Source organism: Hemicordylus capensis, chromosome 4 (assembly GCF_027244095.1).
Source record: "Hemicordylus capensis ecotype Gifberg chromosome 4, rHemCap1.1.pri, whole genome shotgun sequence".
NCBI classification, from domain to species: Eukaryota; Metazoa; Chordata; class Lepidosauria; order Squamata; family Cordylidae; genus Hemicordylus; species Hemicordylus capensis.
Window position 1 is genome coordinate 300904312 of NC_069660.1, and position 14031 is coordinate 300918342.

Consider the following 14031-nt stretch of genomic DNA (forward strand, 5'->3'; position numbering starts at 1 on the left):
TCTACTGGAAAGTATTTTATGATGTTTGGAGAAGATAAATTACCTCACCTATCTTGAAAATTTTAAATGTTTTGTATCAGGTGATTCCACTTACTTACCAGGTAAAACAAGATAAAATATACAGTGTAGTACATTAAATAGGATAGAATAAACAGAATACTAATAGAATACATAAAATAGGATTATAAAACTGTATGAATATAGTAGCTATTCATACAATTTCCTGACCGCATAGAAATTGATAAGAACCATATAGAATAGAAAAGGTTGCTTTCACACCATGAACATATGAAGCTTTCTTTTACTGATAGGCTTATTTTTAATGTGATCCACCTCCGCCATTCAAGGTATAAACACCACTGCTTTGCAACTCATGCTTTCGCAGTCTAATACAGACCAAATTAATACAGTTAGTATTATTAATGACATCAGCTAAATCTAATCCAAACTAAAAAAGGTGCAGAAGAGGGCAACCAAGATGATCAGGGGCCTAGAGCACCTTTCTTATGAGGCAAGGCTACAACACCTGGGACTATTTAGTTTAGAAAAAAGATGACTGCGGGGAGACATGATAGAGGTCTATAAAATCATGCATGGTGTGGAGAAAGTGGATAGAGAGAAATTATCCCTCTCCCATAACACTAGAACCAGGGGTCATCCCATGAAATTGATTGCCGGGAAATCTAGGACCAAGAAATGGAAGTACTTTTTCACACAACACATAATCAACTCATGGAATTCTCTGCCACAAGATGTGGTGACAGTCAGCAACCTGGATGACCTTAAGAGGGGTTTGGATAACTTCATGGAGGAGAGGTCTAGATCCCAGATCCTTCCTGCTGGGAATAACAACAGGGCTGTTCTTATGTTCTTAAATGTGGATGCATTCCATGACAGCCTCATGAGTGCTGTAGATTTCACTATGTTGAAATAAGTAGGCTTCATAAATTCTACATAGAATATCTACATAGAATATTTGCTGTAAATGAAAATTATATAAAATAGTTACTCTATGCTGAGAGATACACTCTGAACATCCTCAGGAGCACTCTTGTGTTTATTCAATTTCATTTTTCAGGGATTCCTAACAAGAGCCGAATAAGACTCCACTGCTGGCGCTGAAGAGGTGTTGAAATCCTTCAGTAATCCAGAGAAAACCTTTTTTTTTTTAGTGTGCATTCAACAAGGCAACAGAATTCTGTTCAAAGCAGGGCCATCATTAGCATGTGGCACCCTTGAAAAAAAATGCCAGGGGCCCAGCACCCCGAGATAGCCCATTGTAGCTAACACCAGCTCCACTCTGGCTTCAACTAGGCCTCTGGGCCCCATACATTGTTCCTGGGCACCACCATAGCTGCAGGGAGGTGACGTTTTAAATTTTCCAGCTCATTTTAAATTTTTCCGGTGCCATTTTAAATTTTCCGGCCCCAACCTGCTGACATCAGATGCTATGTCAGGTGACCAGAACACGGTGCAGGAAATCCAACATGGCAGTGCTGAAAATGAGGAGGAGGATGAGGCCCGCTGCCCCTTGCCACCCAGTAAGCCCTCCTATTGGGCCCTGGAAAGCCTGCCCTGGGCGGGCGCAACAAAAGCTGTAGGAAACTGGCTACAATCATGGGGGGATGCCACATCATGGACCGGGGAATGGAGGCTTCTGCTTAGAGCCCACCAAATTCTGGTGTGGCTCTGCCTAGAAGGTTCCGAAGCCATATCTCTGAGTCCAACTGTCCCAGACATGCATTCCTTTTGAGGGGTAAATCCTGTGCCATTTGGCGGCGAGATTCTAAAAGAGTAGAGGGAGAGTGGACAGAGAGACATTTTCCTCTATCTCTTACAACTCTAGAACCAGGGGCCATTCCATGAAACGGAATGTCGGGAAATTTAGGACCGACAAAAGGAAGTACTTTTTCACACCACACATCTATGGAATTCTCTGCCATGGGATGTGGTTATGGCCACTAGCTTGGATGGCTTTAAAAGAGGCTTGGACAAATTCATGGAGGTCAGGTCTATCAATGGCTACCAGTCCGGTGGCTATAGGCCACCTCCGGCCTCAGGGGCACGATGCCTCTAAGTACCAGTTGCAGGGGGAGTAGCAGTAGGAGAGAGGCCTCAGCTCTTGCCTGTGGGATTCCCAGAGGCATCTGCTGGGCCACTGTATGAAACAGGATGCTGGACTAGATAGGCCTTGGGCCTTATCCAGCAGGGCTGTTCTTAATATGAAACAGCAAATGGAATTTATCACAGTTAGCAATTTCTTGATGAATATAATAATTTTGTGCCATTTTTTAATTTTTAAAAAACAACAATTGGCTGAAGAAGAAGAAGAAGAAGAAGAAGAAGAAGCTTCTTCTGCTGCTGCTAATTCCTGGCTAACAGAAGAAAGAAATGCTCCAACACATTGGAAAATATGAGACCCTTGAAAATGTTACCATATCTGCGTGGGAATTGTTTTTTCTGTGAGCAGCTGCCACACACCTGGGATAACATCAGTATGACCGAACTGCAGGGGCTGATGACATGAGTCTTTCCCAAAGAACTGACATTCATCTCCCCAGATGAGTGGGCCAGATTAGGAACATAGGAATATAAGAAGCTGCCTTATACTGTGTCAGACCATCTAGCTCAGTATTGTCTTCATAGACTGGCAGCGGCTTCTCCAAGTTTGCCGACAGGAGTTTCTCTCAGCCCTATCTTGGAGATGCCAGGGAGGGAACTTGGAACCTTCTGCTCTTCCCAGAGCGGCTCCATCCCCTGAGGGGAATAACTTACACTGCTCAGACATCAAGTCTCCCATTCATATGCAAACAGGGCAGACCCTGCCTAGATAAGGGGACAAGTAGCCATGCTTGCTACCAGAATACCAGCTCTCCTCTCACAGACCAGCTCTCCTCTTCTCAAATTATATGGCCAGGACCTGCACAGTTGGCCCCCATCCATGTATATGGGTCATTTAAATGTTACCCTAGCAGTGCAGCAGTCATTTATGGAAAAGCAGCTCCCATGCTCTTAGGGTAATATTTAAAGAGCCCCCTGGGGCAGCCCTTACATGAGGCAGGTTGAGGCAGTTGCTTCAGGTGGCAGATAATTGGGTCACCAGCAAGGTGGCAATATGCCTCCTGCCATTGCCACCAGAGAAGCTCTTCAGGACCGATCTAATCCTTGCAAGCTTTGCAAAGAACACCATTCCTCACACTCCTTGCAATGCTTGCAAGAAGAGAAGAGGAGGCTGCTAGCAACATCTCTCCTCCTTGCTCTCCGTGTGCTTTCAAAGCTTGCAACGGTCAGTTTTGAAAGGGGGCTGGCACCTACTAGGGGTGTGGGGCAAGGCAGCATTTTGAACCTTGCCTCAGGCACTGCAATACCTTGGGCCACTCTTTGGAGCTCCTAAGAAACAACCATTAAAAGCACATTATATTCCTTAGCCTATTTGCTGTTGTGCTATAAAAACTCTGGTCTTCCTTCCTATCTTACTGAGTAAGCTGTCAGTCATTCAGTCCATGATTTTTCCTTCAACAATAAAGAACTCTTGGTGTGCGAGTATTTATTATTATTTTTATTATTTTTATTATTTGTTTTTATATCCCGCTCTTCCTCCAAGGAGCCCAGAGCAATGTACTACATACTTAAGTTTCTCCTCACAACAACCCTGTGAAGTAGGTTAGGTTGAGAGATAAGTGACTGGCTCAGAGACACCCAGCAAGTACCATGGCGGAATGGGGATTTGAATTCGGGCCTCCCCAGTCCTAGTCCAGCACTCTAACCACTACACCACGCTGACTCTCCATGTGCTTTCAAAGCTTGCAACGGTCAGTTTTGAAAGGGGGCTGGCCCCTACTAGGGGTGTGGGACAAGGCAGCAGTCTGAACCTCGCCTCAGGCACTGCAATACTCACACTGAGTGTGTGAGTCTGATTAAGTGAGTGAGATTGTGCTAAATTAATTTTCTTATTTTAAGGACAATTCTGCGAGAAATTCTTAGTGCGACAGTGTGGCTGTGGCAGGAATTCCCCTGATGCCAAAGCTTACAACATAACCAACATTCAGAATGATATACTCCTGCTTAAAGGACTAAAAGAATTTTAAAGCTCATCTAATGACTCCAAGGAAGTGATGTGATTCCCCCACTCCCAATAGAGTTCTCAATTACCCGCACCACAGAGGGATTTGTGGTGAGCTAATGGACTTTTATCGGATTTCCCTTTCTATTTCAATGATGGAATAGAGACTTCACCAAGGCAATATATATGTATATACTAGCTGGGCTGGGCGCAGAACATCTCAGCCCCCGTACTTCCTTTTGTTGGTCCTAAATTTCCAAGCCTTCACTTTAATGGGATGACCCCTGGTTCTAGAGTCGTAAAACCAGCAACACTATGGCCAAAAATTTCTCTCTGTCCATTTTCTCTACTCTGTGCATAATTTTATAAACATACATCATGTCTCCCCATAGTCACCTCTTTTCCAAACTCAAAAGCTCCAGATGATGTAGCCTTGCTTCATAAGGAAGGTGCTCCAGGCCCCTGATCATCTTGGTTGCCCTCTTCCGACTTTTTCCAGTTCTACAATGTCCTTCTTAAGATGTGGTGACCAGAACTGTTTGTTCTGGTCAATTCAGTATGCAGCAGCTGTGAAAAAGGCCAATTCCATGCTAAGGATCATTAGGAAGGAGATTGGAAATAAAAATGCTAATATTATAATGCCCTTATACAAATTTATTATGTGGCCATATTTGGAGTACTGCATACAGTTCTGGTCACCGCATCTTAAGAAGGACATTGTAGAACTGGAAAAAGTCAGAAGAGGGCAACCAAGATGATCAGGGGCCTGGAGCACCTTCCTTATGAGGCAAGGCTACATCATCCGGAGCTTTTGAATTTGGAAAAGAGGTGACTATGGGGAGACATGATATATGTTTATAAAATTATGCACAGTGTGCATAAGGAAGTACTTTTTCACACAGCACATAATTAAGCTATGAAATTCTCTGCCAGGGGATGTGGTGATGGCTTGAAAAGGGGCTTAGACAATTTCATGGAGGAGAGGCTGATCAATGGCTACTAGTCAATGGCTATAGACCACCTCCTGCATCAGAGGCAAGATGCTTCTAAATACCAGTTGCAGGGGAGCAACAGCGAGAGAGATATGCCATTACCTCTTGCCTGTGCGCTTCTTAGAGTGTCTTGTGGGTCACGTTGTGAAACAGGGTGCTGGACTAAAGAGGCCTTGGGCCTGATCCAGCAAGGCTGTTCTTATGTTCCTATTACAGTAATTAAAAATTACCATATATGTATATATGTGTCATCTCCCCCACGTCCTCCCCCCCGCAAAAAAAAAATCAATTAAAAAGATTTTTGAGCCAGTTTGAAAACAACTCTGGGAATAAAAGCAGGAGATATGTTGGTGATTTTATGGACACTAGCCAATAGATGTCAACCATAATTCACTTTTACTTAGTTCAGCGTGAAGATCACTGACAACAAAAAAACTTCAGAACTTATTTTTTCAGTGCATTCCCCAGAAATGAAAAAATATGGATGTGCTCTGAGGGCAGTGGTGCCACCATTAAGTTGCCTCAGTCTTTCTTAAAATGTTACATCCGTGTTCACCTTCTGTTTTCATTTTATCTACTATGTTTGCAAAATCAAGCATATGCCAGACCTGGTAACAGTGGAGGAACATTTCATTATACCAATGGCCTGTTTACATCACTTTTGGCTTTGTCAATCAGTACTGAGTCAGTCTGGCAACATCCCGACAAGTTGCATCCTTTATGGAGTGGTTTTTGACATTCATAAATAAGAACCAAGTGAAGAAGTGGCCGCTCCCATCCTTGCTCACTACATCTTATATAAAGAATTTGCACTGCAATGTAAAACACAAGAGCGGCGGGTGGGGGGGGGGAGCCCACCCAAACACTCTGCCTTTTCAATCAGGCTAATGTTCTGACCAGGCTATTGTCAAATCATTTCCTAATTACAGGCAAATTTTTTCCAGGGTTCACAGAGCATTTGAAGAGACAGCCCGAAACCTTTTAGAGGCTGAATGGGTTTGCTAACAAATGGCAGCCTTGCTTCACTCAGATGCAAGGCCTGTCAAGTAGCATCATGGTCTGGGTGGAGGCCGTTCCTTGCCGAAAAGAACCCCATCGTTGATGGCTGTGCTATGCCAAGTGGATTGCATGAAGTGTCTCTGCCTTTTCTCTTTCGTCTTCTCCCCACGTTTCTTTGGAAATCAGCTCTGTTGACAAACAGAGCTAATAGGTTGCACATTGCAGCATGAAGCTAAAGCCTAGAGGAACAATAGGAACCTTCAGAAATTACAACTGGAACCACTATTTTGCTTGGCAATGGGCCTGTGTCTATTCTCAGCCTGGTATAAATCAGGAGGAGCTCTCTCTCTGAAGTCTGTTGGGCTAAACCTGTGTCAAACAACTTAAGGTAGAGGCAGAATATCTGAAAGCGATTTTTGAATCTCCCTTCCAACATGTTTAACTATCAAACTGCTGTGATGAAGCATGTATGGCACTGGTATCCAAAAAGTGTGCCGAGGCACACTAATGTACCTTGAAGGGGCTGTAATTCAACCTGAAAAATTAAGTCCCTTTGCTGGATTCATGCACTTCTAGCATTTAGTGGTAGTAGGAAGGCTCTGTCATGTATTATTTACGTATCCATTTATTTTAAAAATCTATTCCGCTTTTCTCATCTTAGAACCAGAGCAACTAGCAAGTGTCAATAAAACAATAAACAAAATTTAAAAATGAATGAAATTACAAGAACAACCATAACAAAGCATAAAACTAATTCAAAGCTAACAAAATCAAAGCTAACAGAGAAGTTCCATATAGCAAAAAATAAATATTTCAAACAGTACCAAATAACTTCTGGAAAAATCAAGTTTTATAGGATCAGTTTGTGCAAGAGATCAATGGCTGAAGAAGACAACAGATGCCCAGCTCAGGGGATAAATACTGTATGGGCACCCTATTACAGTAATTCAGTCTGGAGTGTAATCCCTCCAATATATGAGCAGCAACATCATCCTGAGTAAGTGAGAGTAAGGATTGTTGGGAATTCTCTCTGGTAAGAGAAACCCTTTTTCATTATGGCAGAGTGCACAGAGGCACAACACAGCAGAATTTAGTTAGGCATGCGTGTATGCTGAGAGTAAAGTAACTTGGAGCCAGTTCATAGTTTCAAATCAATATAAATGGTATTTATTAGAGAACTCCATTCTAGATAGGAAAGTGAGGAGTTAGGATCTCTAATCTATCTATCTAGCTGGATGCAGATGAATTCTGCATCTCTGCACACATGGTGCAGGGGAGAGGAGCTTGCGTGTTGCAAGGCAGAAGGAAGGGAAGAGAAAGGAGAGAGGAAGGAAGTGGCTGGAAGGAAGGAAGTGTCCCTGAGAGTAGCAATCTACATTCCAAAGGGATAGTGTCAGAGCAGTAGAGAAGGGATGACCAATGTCTTGACCCTCTAGCCCTTCGACTCACTAGTCTGTCCTCCTATGTCACTGAGACAAGAGACAGCGCAAAGTCCTTCACTTCCAACAAGGATACCCCAGAATTCCCTGTGGTCTACAGTTGTAGTGCACAGGGGAATCCCAGAAGCATTACCATTGCCCAGAAAATTGATCCCTGAGCCCCAGTTGATTGAGCAAAGGGGAGGGCAAAGATGCTGGAAGGCAATATGCACTGGACTATATCTCATATGTAGATGCAAGGCATGTACCTGTCCATTGTTTTGGGAGCTGATCAACAAACTCTCTTTCTGAGTGCAAGAGTGAGCATGTTTCCAGTTATAATTCAGGAGAAAACTGTGCTGCACTACTGTAAATTGTATAAATAAATAAATTAAAACATCCTTTTATGTAAATGTGTGTTTTTCTATAAAAGATGTCCAATTAAAGGGCCATTCATCACTTGTCCTCCAGCTGTGCTGAACATGAAGCAATAAAATGGGTAAATAAGAAGTTCATCTCCTCCAGACTTTCAGGGCTCTGGCCAATGAACACACTGAGATGACTGACAAGAAATTGGCACATACATTTTAATGCTATTAAGATTTAATTTTGAATTCTGTACACAAGGTGGGGGGATTTAGGCAGCCACATAGAAGATGGAGCAGTCTTCTTCTGTGTTCCTCTGGAGGATGGGACCAGAACCAATTGGTTGAGAATTGCAAGGAAGCAGGTTTAGGCTAGGCATTAAGAAGAACGTCTTAACTGTGAGAGCTGTTGGGCAGTGGAACCGTCTGTCTCATGTAGTGGTGGGCTCTTCTTCACCGGAGGTTTTCAAGCAGAGGCTGGATGGCCATCAGTAAGGAATGCTGCCACAATTTCCTGCCCTGAGCAGGGGGTTGGTCTAGAACAGGGATTCTCAGAGTTGGGTCGCCATATGTTATTGGACTAACTCCCATAATCCCCAGCCCCAGTGGCCTTTAGTTGGGGATTATGGGAGTTGTCATCCAATAACATCTGGGGATGTTATTGAGACTCCCTGGTCTAGAAGAATTCTAAGATCCTTTCCAACTCTAACATTCTGTGAGTCTATGATTCCATAATAGGCAGCTGCATGGTTTTGTATCACCTGCTTGGCACAGGATCAGGGCTGTCTCCAGCTTTGGGGAGGCCCTCAGGCAACTTGGTTACCAACGTCCTGAGAGGATGGAGACTGAAAAATGAGTGGTGGCAACGGAGGGAAGCAGTTGCTTAATCTGAGAGGACACCTCAGCATCCCCTGTAATGTCACAGATTACTCTGAGGCACAAGACCCATTCACACGTTACATTCAACACTCGTACAACATGTGTAGAATGTACACAGGTACGGTTCTGTACACAGGTGCAGTCATTAGCATGTTATGTTGAACACAGGTACAGAAGTACGTTTCCTATCTGTACCATGCATTTGAAAGGTGTATATCCAGGTTCACTTTTTAAAACGAACCTGTACCTGGACACAGGTATACAGTCATTCCCACAAACACATGTACACGTGTACAGCATAATGTCTTAATCAGGCTACATTTCAACTTTGACAAAGTTCAAAAACCGCCTTGGGATTGTTTTTAATGAAAGGCGGTATATAAATTTAACAATAAATAAAAACAGTAAATAAAATAGGCCAAGAAGATGGCTCTTGGTCAATTGGAAAAGCTTGATAGGATCCAACCACACCCAGACTCAGACCCTGGTCAGCCTTTTTCCAGGGAGGAGGAGGAGGACAGCCAGAGCAGGCTTTTCTCCCAAGGACTCCAGGATACTGGGGGACCCTCCATCTGTATTCTTACTCTGGGTCCAGACCCTCCACATTGCTCTAGGGACCGCAGGAATGGCAATGACTAATCCAGGATGGAAACTAATCATAATTCATAATTATGAATATAATTAATTCATAACTGGCTCTGAAGTGCCTGCCTGGCCACTTGGGGCCTTCAGTCCTATGGGCCTACTCAGAAGGAGGAGAAGGCATGCTCACACATGTTGTGGAGCAGGTCTCAATTAGATCCAGGAAGGGGCAGGGCTTCTTGCTGCTATATGTGCTCTTAAATGTTAGCTGGGCATTTCCAGCATTTCCTGGTGCAAGATCTTGACTTTGGGGGCTCCTTATAGAGCCAGCCTGCTCCTGCTTTTCTGATTGTCAGCCTGCAGCTTTTGCCTGCCTCTCCTGTACCCTGCTCTGGTTTCAACTCTGGCCCAGACCCTCAAACTAGACCATACTTCCTGAGCCTTGTGCAATCTGCTTTGCCTTCCTGGGGCAGTAGACATGGACGAGTGCTCTGATGCTTTCTCTCTGGCCAGGATGATGGCCCTGACTCTTGATCAGTGGGCATCTCAAGGGGCGTGAGAAACTGCCCAGAACCAGCAGCCTCTGGTGCTGGCCCTAGATAGGACACAACTTTTGCATTGTTGGTGGTACAAACTCTACTTGCACCATAGCAGCTAAAACGAGGGATTGGGATGCCACACAGGAGACAGAAGCTAGGTATCAAGGGAGTTTCTTTTTGTTTGATACACAGATGTTTCAGTGAACATCAAAGGGGACCAAGGAGAATTTCTTCTTCCTTCCTTGTCATTTTTGAAATGTTTGGCAGAACACTCTGAACCTGGTTGTTAGTGGTCTATGGGATGTGCAGCTGCTGTAAAGGAGCAAGGAGTAAGGCATATGCTTACCATACCATTGAAAAAGTATCAAGAAGTTCATGTGCATATCAAAACACAAACGGAGTTCTAGATCAGAACACAGATGGGGGTTCTAGTTCTCTGCCCCACAAACATGTACAACAGTTTTGATTTTATATCAGCACAGTTGCTATTACTTATTAATTTTAAATGTTTATATTCTGCTCCGCCCGCCCCCACTAGGGAAAACTAGCAGCAAACAGCATAGGAATACTAATAATTGAGACTTTATTAAACATCATCATAAAATATAATTGATTCAGGAATTATACCAGATTATCAGTCCAGCTTCCCCAAAGATCTCAGATAAAGGATTCAGGTATATTTAAAATATGGTTAAGTGGGTAGTGCTCATTACTTTATTAAAAATATCTAAGAAAAGGATGCAAACTGTGGCATTAAATAATATTGTCAGCTAAAATATATTATTATTATTATTATTATTATTATTATTATTATTATTATTATTATTATTATTTACACAGTCCGACAGGTGTTATTGACTGGTTTGTTTTATCCAGACATCGAGTCCTTCCCAAGGACCTGGGATGGCTGGATTTTATTGTCAGTGTTGTTGCTGTTTTTATAGATATCGTCGCAGAATATAGGCTGTTCCCAGTAAAGCTGGTTTTTGTAATTGGCTGATGGTTATTTCTGTGGCCCCTATGGTGTTGAGGTGCTCTTCAAGGTCTTTTGGAACTGCACCCAGGGCGCCAATTACCACTGGGATTATTTTGGTCTTTTTCTGCCACAGCCTTTCAATTTCAATTTGTAGATCTTTGTATTTGGTGATATTTTCTATTTCTTTTTCTTCTATTCTGCTATCCCCTGGTATTGCTATGTCGATTATTTTAACTTGTTTTTCTTTCTTCTTGACTACAGTTATATCTGGTGTATTGTGTGGCAGATGTCTGTAGTCGGAAGTCCCATAATATTTTTACATCTTCATTTTCTTCAACTTTTTCAATTTTATGGTCCCACCAATTCTTGGCTACAGGTAGCTTGTATTTTTTGCAGATGTTCCAGTGTATCATCCCTGCTACTTTGTCATGCCTTTGTTTGTAGTCAGTCTGTGCGATCTTTTTACAACAGCTGATTAGGTGGTCCACTGTTTCATCTGCTTCTTTACAAAGGCTGCACTTGCTGTTTGTTGTGGATTTTTTGACTTTTGCTCTTATTGCATTTGTTCTTAGCACCTGTTCTTGTACAGCCAGTATTAAACCCTCTGTTTCTTTCTTCAAGTAACCATTCTTAAGCCATTGCCAGGTCTTGGTGATGTCTGATTTTCCACTTATATTGTGAAAATATTGACCATGCAGTGGCTTATTTCTCCATTTTTCTGCTCGGTTCTTGACTTGTTCTTTCTTGTAGGCCTGCTTTGTTTCATTGGTGTTGAATAGTTTTGAGTTATTGACCATTTGAAGTCCATCTTCTTCACTGTCCTTGATATATTCTTCAAGGACTCTTTTCTCCTCCTCTACTGTTTGATGGACTAGCAGCATTCCTCTTCCACCTGAGCTGTGAGGGAGGTATAGCCTATCGACATCACTGCGGGGGTGCAGAGCATGATTGATGGTCATGATTTTCCTGGTCTTACGATCTAGTGTCTCTAGCTCTGCCTGGGTCCAGTCTATTATTCCTGAAGTGTATCTGATAACAAGTATAGCCGAGGTGTTTATGGCTTGTATGGTGTTCCCGCCATTGAGTTTGGACTTGAGGATTTTTCTAACTCTCCTGATGTATTCACTTCCAATTTTTCTTTTAACTTAAGTGTGTGTGATGTTATCAGCCTGGAGAATGCCCAAGTATTTGTAATGTTCTTTCTCTTCCAGGTTCTTGATCTTGCTTCCATTGGGCAGTTCTATTCCTTCTGTTTTGGTTATTTTCCCTCTGTTCATTATTAATGCAGCACACTTGTCTAATCCAAACTCCATTGCTATATCGCTACTGAAAATATGGACAGTGTTTAGCAGTGATGATGATGATGATGATGATGATGATGATGATGATGAATTTGATTTCTATACTGCCCTTCCAAAAATGGCTCAGGGCAGTTTACAAAGAGAAATAGTTAATAAATAAGATGTCTCCCTGTCCCCAAAGGGCTCACGATCTAAAAGAAACATAAGACAGACACCAGCAACAGTCACTGGAGGTACTGTGCTGGGGTTGGATAGGGCACAATATATCAGCATTAATCAAGATAAAAAATAGTATAATCATCATAGTCGTGACTTCCACCAGTAGTTATTGATGCTCTTGAAACAGAGTTGTGCCTATATTATCATGTTCCAAATCTGTTATACAAACTAAAAAGCGGACAGGATGCCTGGACTAAGCTGTAGATTTTACCTGCATAAATTTCCAGAAGTAGAAGATGTGGTCATGGTTAACGTTCGGTCCATTGCAGAAATGGGAATCTACGTTAGCCTGCTGGAATATAACAATATTGAGGGCATGATCCTACTCAGTGAGCTGTCCAAGAGACGTATCCATTGTATAAACAAACTCATCTGAATTGGCAGGAATGAATGTGTCATCATCATCAGGGTTGATAAAGAGAAAGATTATAATGATTTGTCAAAAAGAAGAGTTTCCCCAGAGGAACCAATTAAATGTGAAGACAAATTCACCAAATCAAAAACTGTTTACAGCATTCTTCGTCATGTTGCTGAGGTTTTGGAGCACACCAAGGATGAGCCGCTGGAGACCCTGTTCCAGAGAACTGCTTGGGTATTTGATGACAAGTACAAAAGACCTGGATATGGTGCCTATGATGCCTTCAAGCATACTTTTAGTTAGACAAACTAAAAGAAGTGAAGTTCAATCTTTACAAGGACAGATTTGGTTGTTTTTTAAAAAGGAAAAGGCTTTCTCTCATGTCCCAGTGAATCTCATTCTGAGAGAACATTTAGCAAAGGCTCCTCTTCTAATCTGAAAATATTGGGAGGATTGTGCAGGAGAAGACAGTCCTTAATATGGATCCAACCATAGGAAAGCAGCAATCACATCCAGTAACATATTAATTGGCCCTGGCTTGGCCTATGCCTTCCCCATGGTCCTTGGCTGGAGTGGAGAGGGTTACGGCACCCTGCGTTGTCTTTCTCTGAGTTCTGCTTCATTTTGGATTCCCTGAGAGCAAACAGAGTGACCTCCTCTCTAGCTGTCTGGTTTTTAGATGCTGCATCTCGTGGAACATCCAGGTTCAGCTGTAAGAGGCAAAGTATCCCTGTTGCCTGAGCAACAGAGGTTAACCTTCCCTCTGCCTCAGCCTAGAAACTGTAGAATCCAGACCAGAGGAGAGAGTTGTGGTATGCAAGGACAAGACAGTGGAGTTGAATCAGGAATATTAATGGTTCAATGAGACAGATATTGAGGTCATTCACAGAATCAAAAACTGTGTTCTACCTGGGTCTGGGAGCTGTTTGTGCTCCCAGATTTTGGTTGTATGGAAGCAAGGTGAGAGGAAAACCTGGGTAGAAGTGATTGTGTGAAAGCAAGGCAGGACTCAGGAAAAGCTACGCAGTGACACAATCACTTCTACCCAGGTTTTCTTCCTAACTTGCTTCCACACAATCACTTCCACCCAGGTTTTTCTTCTACCTTGCTTCCACCACACAACTGAAAATTGGGAGCACACACAACTCCCAAACTTGGGTAGAACACAGTTTTTGATTGTGTGAATGACCTCATGATTTACAGAGAAGCAAGTGCAGACTGCTTTTCAGTGCTGTTGGGTGCTGTGCCCTTGTTGCAGAGTAAATCACCTGTGTCCCACTTGGTTGAGTATATTGAAGTTGAGGTCACTTACATGATATATCATCTCAGTAAGTCCAGTT

The 14031-nt window shown here is 42.7% G+C and overlaps 1 pseudogene; it reads left to right on the plus strand.

The window, feature by feature from the left end:
- The first annotated feature begins 12513 nt into the window (after positions 1-12513).
- Positions 12514-12994, plus strand: LOC128323236 (eukaryotic translation initiation factor 2 subunit 1-like; annotated as a pseudogene).
- Positions 12995-14031: the final 1037 nt, after the last annotated feature.